Source organism: Ictalurus punctatus, chromosome 17 (assembly GCF_001660625.3).
Source record: "Ictalurus punctatus breed USDA103 chromosome 17, Coco_2.0, whole genome shotgun sequence".
In the NCBI taxonomy this organism is placed as follows: domain Eukaryota; kingdom Metazoa; phylum Chordata; class Actinopteri; order Siluriformes; family Ictaluridae; genus Ictalurus; species Ictalurus punctatus.
The window spans coordinates 25,493,395-25,507,050 of record NC_030432.2 but is presented as its reverse complement, the minus strand read 5'-3'; the positions used below and the strand labels follow the sequence as shown (position 1 = coordinate 25,507,050).

Sequence of the window (13,656 nt, the reverse complement as noted above, 5' to 3'; positions counted from 1 at the left end):
TCTTGTTGAGCTAGCACCTCTTTTCTTTGTGCAGATATTTCCCTTTCCCTGTTAAGTTCAGCACGTTTCGATGCCAAGCGTGCCGCCGCCTCTGCTTTCTTTACTGACACTTGACTATCTTGCACACTACCCACTCCAGCTCTTGACACAGTTGACCCATAAACTGACCTTGCGTCTTCTCTCTGGAGTAATTTTGAAAGAGTTTCCTTAACAGCTTCTGCATTAAACTCTTTATCAGCTTCTGCGTAACGCACTTTCAGAAGTGTAGTTATTTCAGAAGTCACTGATGTGCAGATATCCATTCTCCTTCGTATATCTTGGGCTGGTGTGGTCAGTGCACGTAAGCTCTTATATTCCTGCTTTATTTCTGACTCATACTTTTCCAAGGTTCTTATCATTTCGCCTAAGTCTGATTTACAGCATTCTTCCTTTAGTTTAGTTCTAATATACTGAACCTCAGCCTTGAAGGTTACACATGTTAACATGAACTTTCTTTCCTTTTTTATGCTCTCCTGTTTAATGAGCGCAAGCATCTTTTCTGTTGGGTGTTTTTCTCTTTCTGACCGCCTCACTGCTTGTTCAGTGCCAGGTGTTGGCTCCTGGAGCCCTATCCTATGTATTTGGAGGTCTTTATTAATTTCAGCTAACCGTTCTTCAATTCTTTGTTTCTCTGAGGTTTCAAGTTCAGTTTCTAATTCCTTCTGTAATTCTGTTTTCTCGTTTTCTAGAGCCTGTAGTACTCCTTCTAGTACACAAACATCTGGTGTGCTTTGATCCATTTTAGTAAACTATTTTGAAACAACACTACTGAAATATTAAATGATGAAAGGTAAACTAGAATGACCAGGAAAATACACACTTTCAAATGATCAAACAAGTACGTTATATACACACTGCTATTCAACTTACAAAACTATTCAGATGCAGTTCTCATTTTTCCTTTGTTTCAAATAATAAATTGGAATTGCAATAAATAACAATTTAAACAAAACTGAGAAATGTAAATGCACAGTCTGACCTGGAATCCAGATTTAATGAATGTTCACAAACTCAATTGTCCAAAGATGTCGCGTTGTTGCTTCCCTGTGGCCGTTCTTGGCAGCTGCAGCACCGTCTTCTTCTGGGTTCCACCTTCACGCTGAACTGAAGCTCGCGAGGTCACGTTGGATGAATGCCAGGATGGGTAGGCAGGTCGTTTACGCTGAGTGCGGGACGGAGACTTCACAAGGGGCGGCCCGTACAATATTCCCTGGGATGCTGGCGATCGTTGCTCACTCTCCAATGGCTACGTTGTACATGTCCATGGATGGCGATGTTTTACACCACACCAAACAATACTTTTTCACTGCAGTTCACGAAGCAGTATGTTCTTCACTGTGGCTCGTGGCAGCAGGCCACGTTTTTCACTGCTTTTCCAGAATAGGCCTACGTTCTTCTTCACTGCCTTACAAAAGGCAGTAGGCCACGTTTTTCACTGTAGCTGCTCCCAAACTTATTCTTCTGGTCAGATTAAAACGTACGCTTCAACTGATGTTTGTCGTTTCTTTAATTGCATTCCTTCACAACTTAAGTGCATTCAATCACCGTCAAACACCGTCAAACAACGTGAAAAACTGAAATAAAGTGCATAACACATTCTCACATGAGCATATTGTACATAAGCATGTTCTTAAGAGTCCATGAGTATTCATTCATCTTGCTCACATATTAAACTAGCATTAATGGCCCTAGGAAACATTGCGCTATTACATTGCAATACAAACATGAAATGCACAACATCACAAACATGAAATGCACAACATCACAAACTAACATACCGTGTGCGCCTTCCGACCAGAAATCTAGGAGTTGCTGTAACGCTTTACTGTTTAATTATTCTCTTCTTTAGCATCTAACTCCGTGTACAGCGTAGCACCAACAAACTGCATGCACATTTTGCACTGCTATTAGTTAGGCTAATCACATGACCACAGTAACTTAAATTAAATGCAGCTCACCAGTTTAACCTGTAGGTGTCACTATTTCTGCAAGTCTTGTAAAACAAAACTCACATAGGCAAATTACTATTAATATTTACAGTGCATTATTGTAATAATAACATAACAAATAAATACTTTAAAGGCTTAAATAAAGAAATGACACATACATGCTTTCAGCGACAGCTACACTAGAGATCCAGATCCTTTCTGCCTCTGGATGGAGCTCAAATCTTCTTTAATTCCAGACTGCTGGGACTACGGCTGCTCCTAACGCCATACAGACTTCATATAAATCCATAATGAACTTTTTCACACTAACTGTTGTTACCCAGATGAGGATGGGTTCCCTTCTGAGTCGGGTTCCTCTCAAGGTTTCTTCCTCTTAAAACATCTTAGGGAGTTTTTCCTTGCCACCGTCGCCACTCAGTGGCTTGCTCAGTTGGGATAAATTCACACCTTTAATATCTGTATACCGTGTTGATATTTCTGTAAAGCTGCTTTGAGACAATGTCTATTGTAAAAAGCGCTATACAAATAAAATTAAATTGAATTGAATTGAATCCTCAAATCTAGACACAGAAGAGGCAAGCTGGAGTATTTGGTCGAGTGGGATGGTTATGGACCTGAGGAACAATGCTGGGTTCCCAAGCAGGACATACTGGATCCACAGCTTACTAAAGACTTTCACGTAAATTATCCTGATCTCCCTGGTCCACGACCCCGGGGGAGGCCAAGAAAGAACTCGGCTCCCGGAGTGAGCCCTTTGGGGGGGGGGGGGGGGGGGGGTTCTGTCACAGCTCAGTCAGATCAGAACTCAAATTACCAAGATGCAACACTCACTTCTCATGCACGCATGCGCTCACCATCCCCGGAGTTCTGATCAGACACACCTGGCACTAATCACACACTCTCACCGCTAGTACTTAGGGATGTCATTCACCCAGAATCTATGCGAAGTATACGTTCAGTCAACTCGTTTCTCTGCGTTACCTAGCCGTTCTAGTTAGTTTGTCTTCTCGTGATCCTCGACCCTTGTTTCTGGTTTCGACTACGCTCTCCGTCTGACCCCATTTGTGTTGTTCGTCTGATCGCTTGACCATTGCCTGTCTTACGACTACGTTTCTTGTACTTCCCGATACCACGCTCTACACCTGCCGCCCGCTCCTGCTTCCGTGCTGATTCGAGGTTCGTGACACTCATATCTTGGCTCGGGATGGTCCTAGCCCCTTGGAACAAACACTGATCTTTAGAGCACATTACAAGTTACATGCACATATATATATAAATATATATAATTGCACATTCTTGTTCCTTAAACTTAAGTCCAAATGAAATGCTCAAAATTGCTCACAGGTCCTCTTTTAGGGTCAGTTTATAATGTGAAGAGTTCGAGTCTGAGTCTTTTTAGGGTGTACCTGGGTAAGTATAGTGTGCATGCAGAACATTTCAGATTTGAGACTTCTCTTTTGTTTTCATGGGCCCGAGAAAGTGCAATTTTTAAAAAAATTTTGCTCAGTTTCGGGTTGAATATCTCTGGTGGGGGGCGAAAAATTTTCACAGGAATAAGTCCTCTATAGTAGCAATTTTGAGTGTGAGACTCCACTGGTTCCAGAGCTAGGGCTAGTAGACATCTGGGGAAAAGCCTGCTTTATTCATATATTATGAGAAATGAACAGATCAAATATAAGCATAACAAATAATAAAAATGAACAGTAATTTACAGTAATTATGTTAATGATTGACACAGAATAGCTTATGCTTGTCAATGAGTTCTATATTAGCAACAGCCTGTAAATTTTTAGTAAACCTGAAGACCTTGGTTAGTTTGATCAGGTGTGTGTGATTAGGGTTGAAGCTAAACTCTGCTCGAGGGCCCGATCTGAAAAACCAGCCTGACTTATCATGTTGATACAGGTGTACAGATGGTATGTGTGAATCGATTTCATCCAAATATGGAAGTACACTCTTCAGGTTTTTTTTTTTTTTTTTTTTTTTTTTTTTTTTACAATTGAACAGCATCATAAACAGAGCTGTGGTGTTATTTCTCCTGTGATAAAAACAGTAAGTGATTTTAAGCTGTAAATTATACTAAAATATTTCACTTACTTTAAAAAAGTCACATTAAAACACAGCAGCAATTTATGACTCTGGCTCCTAATGCCAAATCAAACCTTTACTCAACACAGTCAGTGACCTGAGCGCTAAAAAGGCTGAGAGAAATAAAGGTTTCAGAATGCAAGTGGTGTTGTCATGGCCCCCAGGTGCAATTCCACCTTTGTCCACTAGAGGGCACCCTGACTGTCCTTGCAGAACTTCTTCCCCTGTTGTCTCCCTCCATTTACTGTCTCAACTACACTCATGTGTTTGTCATTTTCCCTGATTGATTAGTGTCCTATTTACGTTGCCTGTTTTTCGTCCTTAGTTGTTGTACCGTTAATACAACTTAAGTCACATTTGTGGTTGGTTCTGTTATGACTGTTATTGCCTTTTGTTTATGCACTGTGGCTTGATTTTTATTTTTTTTAGAGTGCTTTTTCTTGAGGTTTATTTTTTAACTTTACTAAGTTCCTGATAGTCCTGGTACCCATGTGTTTTTACCTGTTCCCCGAGCCTGTTCCTGTATCTGTCTGCAAAGAAGCCAAGAAGAAATAAATGCTTCTGTGCTCCGCTGGGGATGTCGCTCCCTAACCCTCACCCTAACCCTAACCGTCTTCCTGCATAGGAGCTGTATAAAGTCCATCTTCAAATGCAAATTAGAAAAAGTGACATGGAGATGGACCTTCTACAACTTCAAATGGAGGGAAAAAAGGTGAACATATGAAAGGCCAGGTTTGAAACTGAACTACTGAAGCACTGGTTAAAGATGGACAAAATATTTGCCTCGTGATTATTCTGTCATTTAATGCTGAATGATAAAGTAATCTATTCAAATTTCTTTTTCAATTACAGGAGATAAATAAACAATGAACCACACTTGACTGTTCACTTTGTGCATTAGTCTTTTAATTATAAGTGATTTTGGCAGATCACATCAACACCCTGCAATCTCTCTAGTCCACTGTGTTCACTTGGGGATTGTCTTGATCATGTTCATAAAGAGGGCCTTGAAATATGCTGGTGTTGTGTAGGTGATCACTGGTGTGTGTGTGTGTGTGTGTGTGTGTGTGTGTGTGTGTGTGTGTAGGTGATCACTGGTGTGTGTGTGTGTGTGTGTGTAGGTGATCACTGGTGTGTGTAGGTGATCACTGGTGTGTGTAGGTGATCACTGGTGTGTGTGTGTGTGTGTGTAGGTGATCACTGGTGTGTGTGTGTGTGTGTGTGTGTGTAGGTGATCACTGGTGTGTGTGTGTGTAGGTGATCACTGGTGTGTGTGTGTAGGTGATCAGTGCTGTGTAGGTGATCAGTGGTGTGTGTGTGTGTGTGTGTGGGGGTGTCTAGGTGATCACTGGTGTGTAGGTGATCAGTGGTGTGTGTGTGTGTCTAGGTGATCACTTGTGTGTCTGTGTAGGTGATCACTGGTGTGTGTGTGTAGGTGATCACTGGTGTGTAGGTGATCAGTGGTGTGTGTGTAGGTGATCACTGTTGTGTGTAGGTGATCACTGGTGTGTGTGTGTAGGTGATCAGTGGTGTGTGTGTAGGTGATCACTGTTGTGTGTGTGTAGGTGATCACTGGTGTGTGTAGGTGATCACTGGTGTGTGTGTGTAGGTGATCACTGGTGTGTGTAGGTGATCACTGGTGTGTGTGTAGGTGATCACTGGTGTGTGTGTAGGTGATCAGTGGTGTGTGTGTAGGTGATCACTGGTGTGTGTGTGTAGGTGATCACTGGTGTGTGTGTGTAGGTGATCACTGGTGTGTGTAGGTGATCACTTGTGTGTGTGTGTGTCTAGGTGATCACTGGTGTGTGTGTAGGTGATCACTGGTGTGTGTGTGTGTGTGTAGGTTATCAGTGGTGTGTGTGTTTAGGTGATCACTGGTGTGTGTGTAGGTGATCACTGGAGTGTAGGTGATCACTGGTGTGTGTGTGTAGGTGATCACTGGTGTGTGTGTAGGTGATCACTGGTGTGTGTAGGTGATCACTTGTGTGTGTGTGTGTGTGTGTCTAGGTGATCACTGGTGTGTGTGTAGGTGATCACTGGTGTGTGTGTGTGTGTGTGTAGGTTATCAGTGGTGTGTGTGTTTAGGTGATCACTGGTGTGTGTGTAGGTGATCACTGGTGTGTGTGTGTAGGTGATCACTGGTGTGTGTAGGTGATCACTGGTGTGTGTAGGTGATCACTGGTGTGTGTGTAGGTGATCACTGGTGTGTGTGTAGGTGATCACTCGTGTGTGTGTGTGTAGGTGATCACTGGTGTGTGTGTAGGTGATCACTGGTGTGTGTGTGTGTAGGTGATCACTGGTGTGTGTGTGTGTGTAGGTGATCACTGGTGTGTGTGTGTAGGTGATCACTGGTGTGTGTGTGTAGGTGATCACTGGTGTGTGTGTAGGTGATCACTGGTGTGTGTGTAGGTGATCACTCGTGTGTGTGTGTGTGTGTAGGTGATCACTGGTGTGTGTGTAGGTGATCACTGGTGTGTGTGTGTAGGTGATCACTGGTGTGTGTGTGTGTAGGTGATCACTGGTGTGTGTGTAGGTGATCACTGTTGTGTGTGTGTAGGTGATCACTGTTGTGTGTGTAGGTGATCACTGTTGTGTAGGTGATCACTGTTGTGTAGGTGATCACTGGTGTGTGTAGGTGATCACTGGTGTGTGTAGGTGATCAGTGGTGTGGAGGTGATCACTGGTGTGTGTGTAGGTGATCACTGGTGTGTGTGTGTGTGTGTAGGTGATCACTGGTGTGTGTGTGTAGGTGATCACTGGTGTGTGTGTGTGTAGGTGATCACTGGTGTGTGTGTAGGTGATCACTGTTGTGTGTGTGTAGGTGATCACTGTTGTGTGTGTAGGTGATCACTGTTGTGTAGGTGATCACTGGTGTGTGTAGGTGATCACTGGTGTGTGTAGGTGATCAGTGGTGTGGAGGTGATCACTGGTGTGTGTGTAGGTGATCACTGGTGTGTGTGTAGGTGATCACTGGTGTGTGTGTGTAGGTGATCACTGGTGTGTGTGTGTGTAGGTGATCACTGGTGTGTGTGTGTGTAGGTGATCACTGGTGTGTGTGTGTAGGTGATCACTGGTGTGTGTAGGTGATCACTGTTGTGTGTGTAGGTGATCACTGGTGTGTAGGTGATCAGTGGTGTGTGTGTGTAGGTGATCACTGTTGTGTGTAGATGATCACTGGTGTGTGTGTGTGTGTAGGTGATCACTGGTGTGTGTGTTTAGGTGATCACTGGTGTGTGTGTTTAGGTGATCACTGGTGTGTGTGGTTTAGGTGATCACTGGTTGTGTGTGTTTAGGTGATCACTGGTGTGTTGGGTTTAGGTGATCACTGGTGTGATGTGTTGTAGGTGATCACTGGTGTGTAGGTGAATCAGTGGTGTGTGTGTAAGTGATCACTGTTGTGTGTAGGTGATCACTGGTGTGTGTGGTGTAGGTGATCAGTGGTGTGTGTGTAGGTGATCACTGGGGAGGGGGGGAGGGGAGGGGGGGGTTGTGTGTGTGTAGGTGATTCACTGTTGTTGTGTAGGTGATCACTGGTGTGTGTGTGTAGGTGATCACTGGTGTGTGTAGGTGATCACTGGTGTGTGTGTAGGTGATCACTGGTGTGTGTGTAGGTGATCAGTGGTGTGTGTGTAGGTGATCACTGGTGGGGTGTGGTGTAGGTGATCACTGGTGATGTGTGTGTAGGTGATTCACTGGTGTGTGTAGGTGATCACTTGTGTGTGTGTGTGTCTAGGTGATCACTGGTGTGTAGTGTAGGTGATCACTGGTGTGTGTGTGTGTGTGGTAGGTTATCAGTGGTGTGTGTGTTTAGGTGATCACTGGTGTGTGTGTAGGTGATCACTGGAGTGTAGGTGATCACTGGTGTGTGTGTGTAGGTGATCACTGGTGTGTGTGTAGGTGATCACTGGTGTGTGTAGGTGATCACTTGTGTGTGTGTGTGTGTGTGTCTAGGTGATCACTGGTGTGTGTGTAGGTGATCACTGGTGTGTGTGTGTGTGTGTGTAGGTTATCAGTGGTGTGTGTGTTTAGGTGATCACTGGTGTGTGTGTAGGTGATCACTGGTGTGTGTGTGTAGGTGATCACTGGTGTGTGTAGGTGATCACTGGTGTGTGTAGGTGATCACTGTTGTGTGTGTGTGTGTGTGTGTGTGTGTGTGTGTCTAGGTGATCACTGGTGTGTGTGTGTGTGTGTGTGTGTGTGTGTGTGTCTAGGTGATCACTGGTGTGTGTGTGTGTGTGTGTGTGTGTGTGTGTGTCTAGGTGATCACTGGTGTGTGTGTGTGTGTGTGTGTGTGTGTGTGTGTGTGTGTGTAGGTGATCTCTGGTGTGTGTAGGTGATCACTGGTGTGTGTGTGTGTCTAGGTGATCACTGGTGTGTAGGTGATCAGTAATGTGTGTGTAGGTGATCACTGTTGTGTGTAGGTGATCACTGTTGTGTGTAGGTGATCACTGGTGTGTGTGTAGGTGATCAGTGGTGTATAGGTGATCACTGGTGTGTGTGTAGGTGATCACTGGTGTGTGTGTAGGTGATCACTGGTGTGTGTGTAGGTGATCAGTGGTGTGTGTGTGTAGGTGATCAGTGGTGTGTAGGTGATCAGTGGTGTGTGTAGGTGATCACTGGTGTGTGTGTAGGTGATCACTGGTGTGTGTGTAGGTGATCACTGGTGTGTGTAGGTGATCACTGGTGTGTGTAGGTGATCACTGGTGTGGGTGTGTAGGTGATCACTGGTGTGTAGGTGATCACTGGTGTGTGTGTCTCAAGGTGATCACTGGTGTGTAGGTGATCACTGGTGTGTGTGCATCTAGGTGATCACTGGTGTGTAGGTGATCACTGGTGTGTGTAGGTGATCAGTGGTGTGTGTACGTGATCACTGGTGTGTTTAGGTGATCACTGGTGTGTGTACGTGATCACTGGTGTGTTTAGGTGATCACTGGTGTGTGTGTGTGTGTCTAGGTGATCACTGGTGTGTAGGTGATCAGTGGTGTGTGTGTAGGTGATCACTGGTGTGTGTGAGTCTAGATTATCACTGGTGTGTGTGTAGGTGATCAGTGGTGTGTGTAGGTGATCACTGGTGTGTAGGTGATCACTGGTGTGTCTAGGTGATCACTGGTGTGTAGGTGATCACTGGTGTGTCTAGGTGATCACTGGTGTGTAGGTGATCACTGGTGTGTCTAGGTGATCACTGGTGTGTAGGTGATCACTGGTGTGTGTGTGTCTAGGTGATCACTGGTGTGTGTGTAGGTGATCACTGGTGTGTGTGTAGGTGATCACTGGTGTGTGTGTAGGTGATCACTGGTGTGTGTAGGTGATCACTGGTGTGTGTAGGTGATCACTGGTGTGTAGGTGATCACTGGTGTGTGTGTCTCTAGGTGATCACTGGTGTGTAGGTGATCACTGGTTTGTAGGTGATCACTGGTGTGTGTGTAGGTGATCACTGGTGTGTCTATGTGATCACTGGTGTGTAGGTGATCACTGGTGTGTGTGTAGGTGATCACTGGTTTGTGTGTGTCTAGGTGATCACTGGTGTGTAGGTGATCAGTAATGTGTGTGTAGGTGATCACTGGTGTGTGTGTAGGTGATCACTGGTGTGTGTGTAGGTGATCACTGGTGTGTGTGTCTAGGTGATCACTGGTGTGTAGGTGATCAGTAATGTGTGTAGGTGATCACTGTTGTGTGTAGGTGATCACTGGTGTGTGTGTAGGTGATCAGTGGTGTATAGGTGATCACTGGTGTGTGTGTGTAGGTGATCACTGGTGTGTGTGTGTAGGTGATCACTGGTGTGTGTGTAGGTGATCACTGGTGTGTGTAGGTGATCACTGGTGTGTAGGTGATCACTGGTGTGTAGGTGATCACTGGTTTGTAGGTGATCACTGGTGTGTGTGTAGGTGATCACTGGTGTGTCTATGTGATCACTGGTGTGTAGGTGATCACTGGTGTGTGTGTAGGTGATCACTGGTTTGTGTGTGTCTAGGTGATCACTGGTGTGTAGGTGATCAGTAATGTGTGTGTAGGTGATCACTGGTGTGTGTGTAGGTGATCACTGGTGTGTGTGTGTGTCTAGGTGATCACTGTTGTGTAGGTGATCAGTAATGTGTGTGTAGGTGATCACTGGTGTGTGTGTAGGTGATCACTGGTGTGTCTAGGTGATCACTGGTGTGTAGGTGATCACTGGTGTGTGTGTGTGTGTGTAGGTGATCACTGGTGTGTGTGTAGGTGATCACTGGTGTGTGTGTAGGTGATCACTGGTGTGTGTGTAGGTGATCACTGGTGTGTAGGTGATCACTGGTGTGTGTGTGTAGGTGATCATTGGTGTGTGTGTGTCTAGGTGATCATTGGTGTGTAGGTGATCAGTGGTGTGTGTGTAGGTGATCAGTGGTGTGTGTGTAGGTGATCACTGGTGTGTAGGTGATCACTGGTGTGTGTGTAGGTGATCACTGGTGTGTAGGTGATCACTGGTGTGTGTGTGTAGGTGATCATTGGTGTGTGTGTGTCTAGGTGATCACTGGTGTGTAGGTGATCAGTGGTGTGTGTGTAGGTGATCACTGGTGTGTAGGTGATCACTGGTGTGTTGGTGATCACTGGTGTGTGTGCGTCTAGGTGATCACTGGTGTGTAGGTGATCACTGGTGTGTAGGTGATCACTGGTGTGTGTAGGTGATCACTGGTGTGTGTAGGTGATCACTGGTGTGTTTAGGTGATCACTGGTGTGTGTGTGTGTGTGTGTGTGTGTCTAGGTGATCACTGGTGTGTAGGTGATCAGTGGTGTGTGTGTAGGTGATCACTGGTGTGTGTGAGTCTAGATGATCACTGGTGTGTGTGTGTAGGTGATCATTGGTGTGTGTGTGTCTAGGTGATCACTGGTGTGTAGGTGATCAGTGGTGTGTGTGTAGGTGATCACTGGTGTGTAGGTGATCACTGGTGTGTTGGTGATCACTGGTGTGTGTGCGTCTAGGTGATCACTGGTGTGTAGGTGATCACTGGTGTGTAGGTGATCACTGGTGTGTGTAGGTGATCACTAGTGTGTGTAGGTGATCACTGGTGTGTTTAGGTGATCACTGGTGTGTGTGTGTGTGTGTGTCTAGGTGATCACTGGTGTGTAGGTGATCAGTGGTGTGTGTGTAGGTGATCACTGGTGTGTGTGAGTCTAGGTGATCACTGGTGTGTAGGTGATCACTGGTGTGTAGGTGATCACTGGTGTGTGTGTGTGTCTAGGTGATCAGTGGTGTGTGTGCGTCTAGGTGATCACTGGTGTGTGTAGGTGATCACTGGTGTGTGTAGGTGATCAGTGGTGTATAGGTAATCACTGGTGTGTGTAGGTGATCACTGGTGTGTGTAGGTGATCACTGTTGTGTGTGTGTGTGTGTGTAGGTGATCACTGGTGTGTAGGTGATCACTGGTGTGTGTGTAGGTGATCACTGGTATGTGTGTGTCTAGGTGATCACTGGTGTGTAGGTGATCAGTGATGTGTATGTAGGTGATCACTGGTGTGTGTGTAGGTGATCAGTGGTGTATAGGTGATCACTGGTGTGTGTGTAGGTGATCACTGGTGTGTGTGTCTAAGTGACCACTGGTGTGTAGGTGATCAGTGATGTGTGTGTAGGTGATCACTGGTATGTGTAGGTGATCACTGGTGTGTGTGTCTAGGTGATCACTGGTGTGTAGGTGATCACTGGTGTGTGTGAGTCTAGGTGATCACTGGTGTGTAGGTGATCACTGGTGTGTGTAGGTGATCACTGGTGTGTGTAGGTGATCACTGGTGTGTGTGTCTAGGTGATCACTGGTGTGTAGGTGATCACTGGTGTGTGTGTAGGTGATCACTGGTGTGTAGGTGATCACTGGTGTGTAGGTGATGACTGGTCTGTGTAGGTGATCACTGGAGTGTGTGTAGGTGATCACTGGAGTGTGTGTAGGTGATCACTGGTGTGTGTGTAGGTGATCACTGGTGTGTGTAGGTGATCACTGGTGTGTGTAGGTGATCACTGGTGTGTGTAGGTGATCACTGGTGTGTGTGTAGGTGATCACTGGTGTGTGTGTAGGTGATCACTGGTGTGTGTAGGTGATCACTGGTGTGTGTGTGTAGGTGATCACTGGTGTGTGTGTGTAGGTGATCAGTGGTGTATAGGTGATCACTGGTGTGTGTGTAGGTGATCACTGGTGTGTGTAGGTGATCACTGGTGTGTGTAGGTGATCACTGGTGTGTGTGTAGGTGATCAGTGGTGTATAGGTGATCACTGGTGTGTGTGTAGGTGATCACTGGTGTGTGTAGGTGATCACTGGTGTGTGTAGGTGATCACTGGTGTGTGTAGGTGATCACTGGTGTGTGTGTGTAGGTGATCATTGGTGTGTAGGTGATCACTGGTGATCACATACACGCTCACACACTGTGGACACTTTAGACACACCAATCAGCCTACCATGCATGTCTTTGGACTGGGGGAGGAAACCGGAGTACCCAGAGGAAACCCCTGCAGCACAGGGAGAACATGCAAACTCTGCACGCACAGGAGGCCCCGGTGGGAATCGAACCCCAGACCCAGGCGAACATGCTAACCACTAAGCCACCGTGCGCCCTATATATATTGTATATATGTGCATGTAACTTGTAATGTGCTCTAAAGAGTTTGTTCCAAGGGGCTAGGACCATCCCGAGCCAAGATATGAGGTTTCCGTAAACAGCTGTACAGTATAACCAAAATTTGTTGTGTGCCATGACCCAAAGATGGCCATCATAGTTAAACCAAGTAAAATAATAGTAATAATAATAATAGTAATAATAATAATAGTAGTAATAATAATAATAATAATAATAATAATAATAATAATAATAATAATAATAACAAACTGGTGGTTTTCCAATGCCAATACATAGCGGCAATCACTTAATCGAAAAATTAAAAATGGTCAAGCAACCCAACTTTACAGTTACTGGCCCACCTGAGATGGAGATGGAGTTGGTGTTTGTGAGTCCAACCTAAACTGTTTTAGTAACTAATTTCAGTTTTTTTAGTTATAAAGGCTACAATAAAATTTACAATAGAATTTAATTCATCAGCTTCTGTTTAAGTTATGCGTGAAAGTTTATGTTTGGTCAACATTTAAAGCTTGTTCTGAAAACTAAAAATGGTAATCGAAGTTAACTTTTAAAAAAAGATGTTTTAAGTTGGAGACAGTTTTTTACTGTGTAGTTGTTGGGATGTTTGTACCGCACTGAGAGCAGGTAGGTATGGAGGGAATGTAAAGGTGGAGGCAAAGAGAAAGTAGTGATTAGACAGGAATGTCTGGCATCATTTCAGTCTAAAAACTAAAGTCGAACTGGTTTAGTGTGGATTTCGTTAGCTTCTGAAGAACGCGTCACTGCGGGGAGTCTGAGCTGCAACGTGCATTTTACCCATTCAGAAATAATGATATTTTATTCAACGAACACTTTATTCATATTTAAGTTCAGCACAATTCAACGGTGAATAATACAGCATCGTAGTCCAAATACAAATTCAGTTAGTAGTTGCATTTAAAAATATCATACAAAACTGGTTCTAGAAAATAAATTTAAAAAACACAAAACAGTAAACATATAATGACTT

The 13,656-nt window shown here is 44.8% G+C and overlaps 1 protein-coding gene across 2 annotated transcripts in view; it reads right to left on the bottom strand.

The window, feature by feature from the left end:
- Positions 1-13,480: 13,480 nt before the first annotated feature.
- The window catches only part of LOC108278015 (traf2 and NCK-interacting protein kinase), an 8,770-nt gene continuing 8,594 nt past the window's right edge, over positions 13,481-13,656 (bottom strand). For both annotated transcript variants that reach the window (XM_053687421.1, XM_053687422.1), the window contains one exon: positions 13,481-13,656. This exon is cut by the window's right edge and continues 1,290 nt beyond it. The gene's annotated coding sequence lies outside the window, so the exon portion shown is untranslated.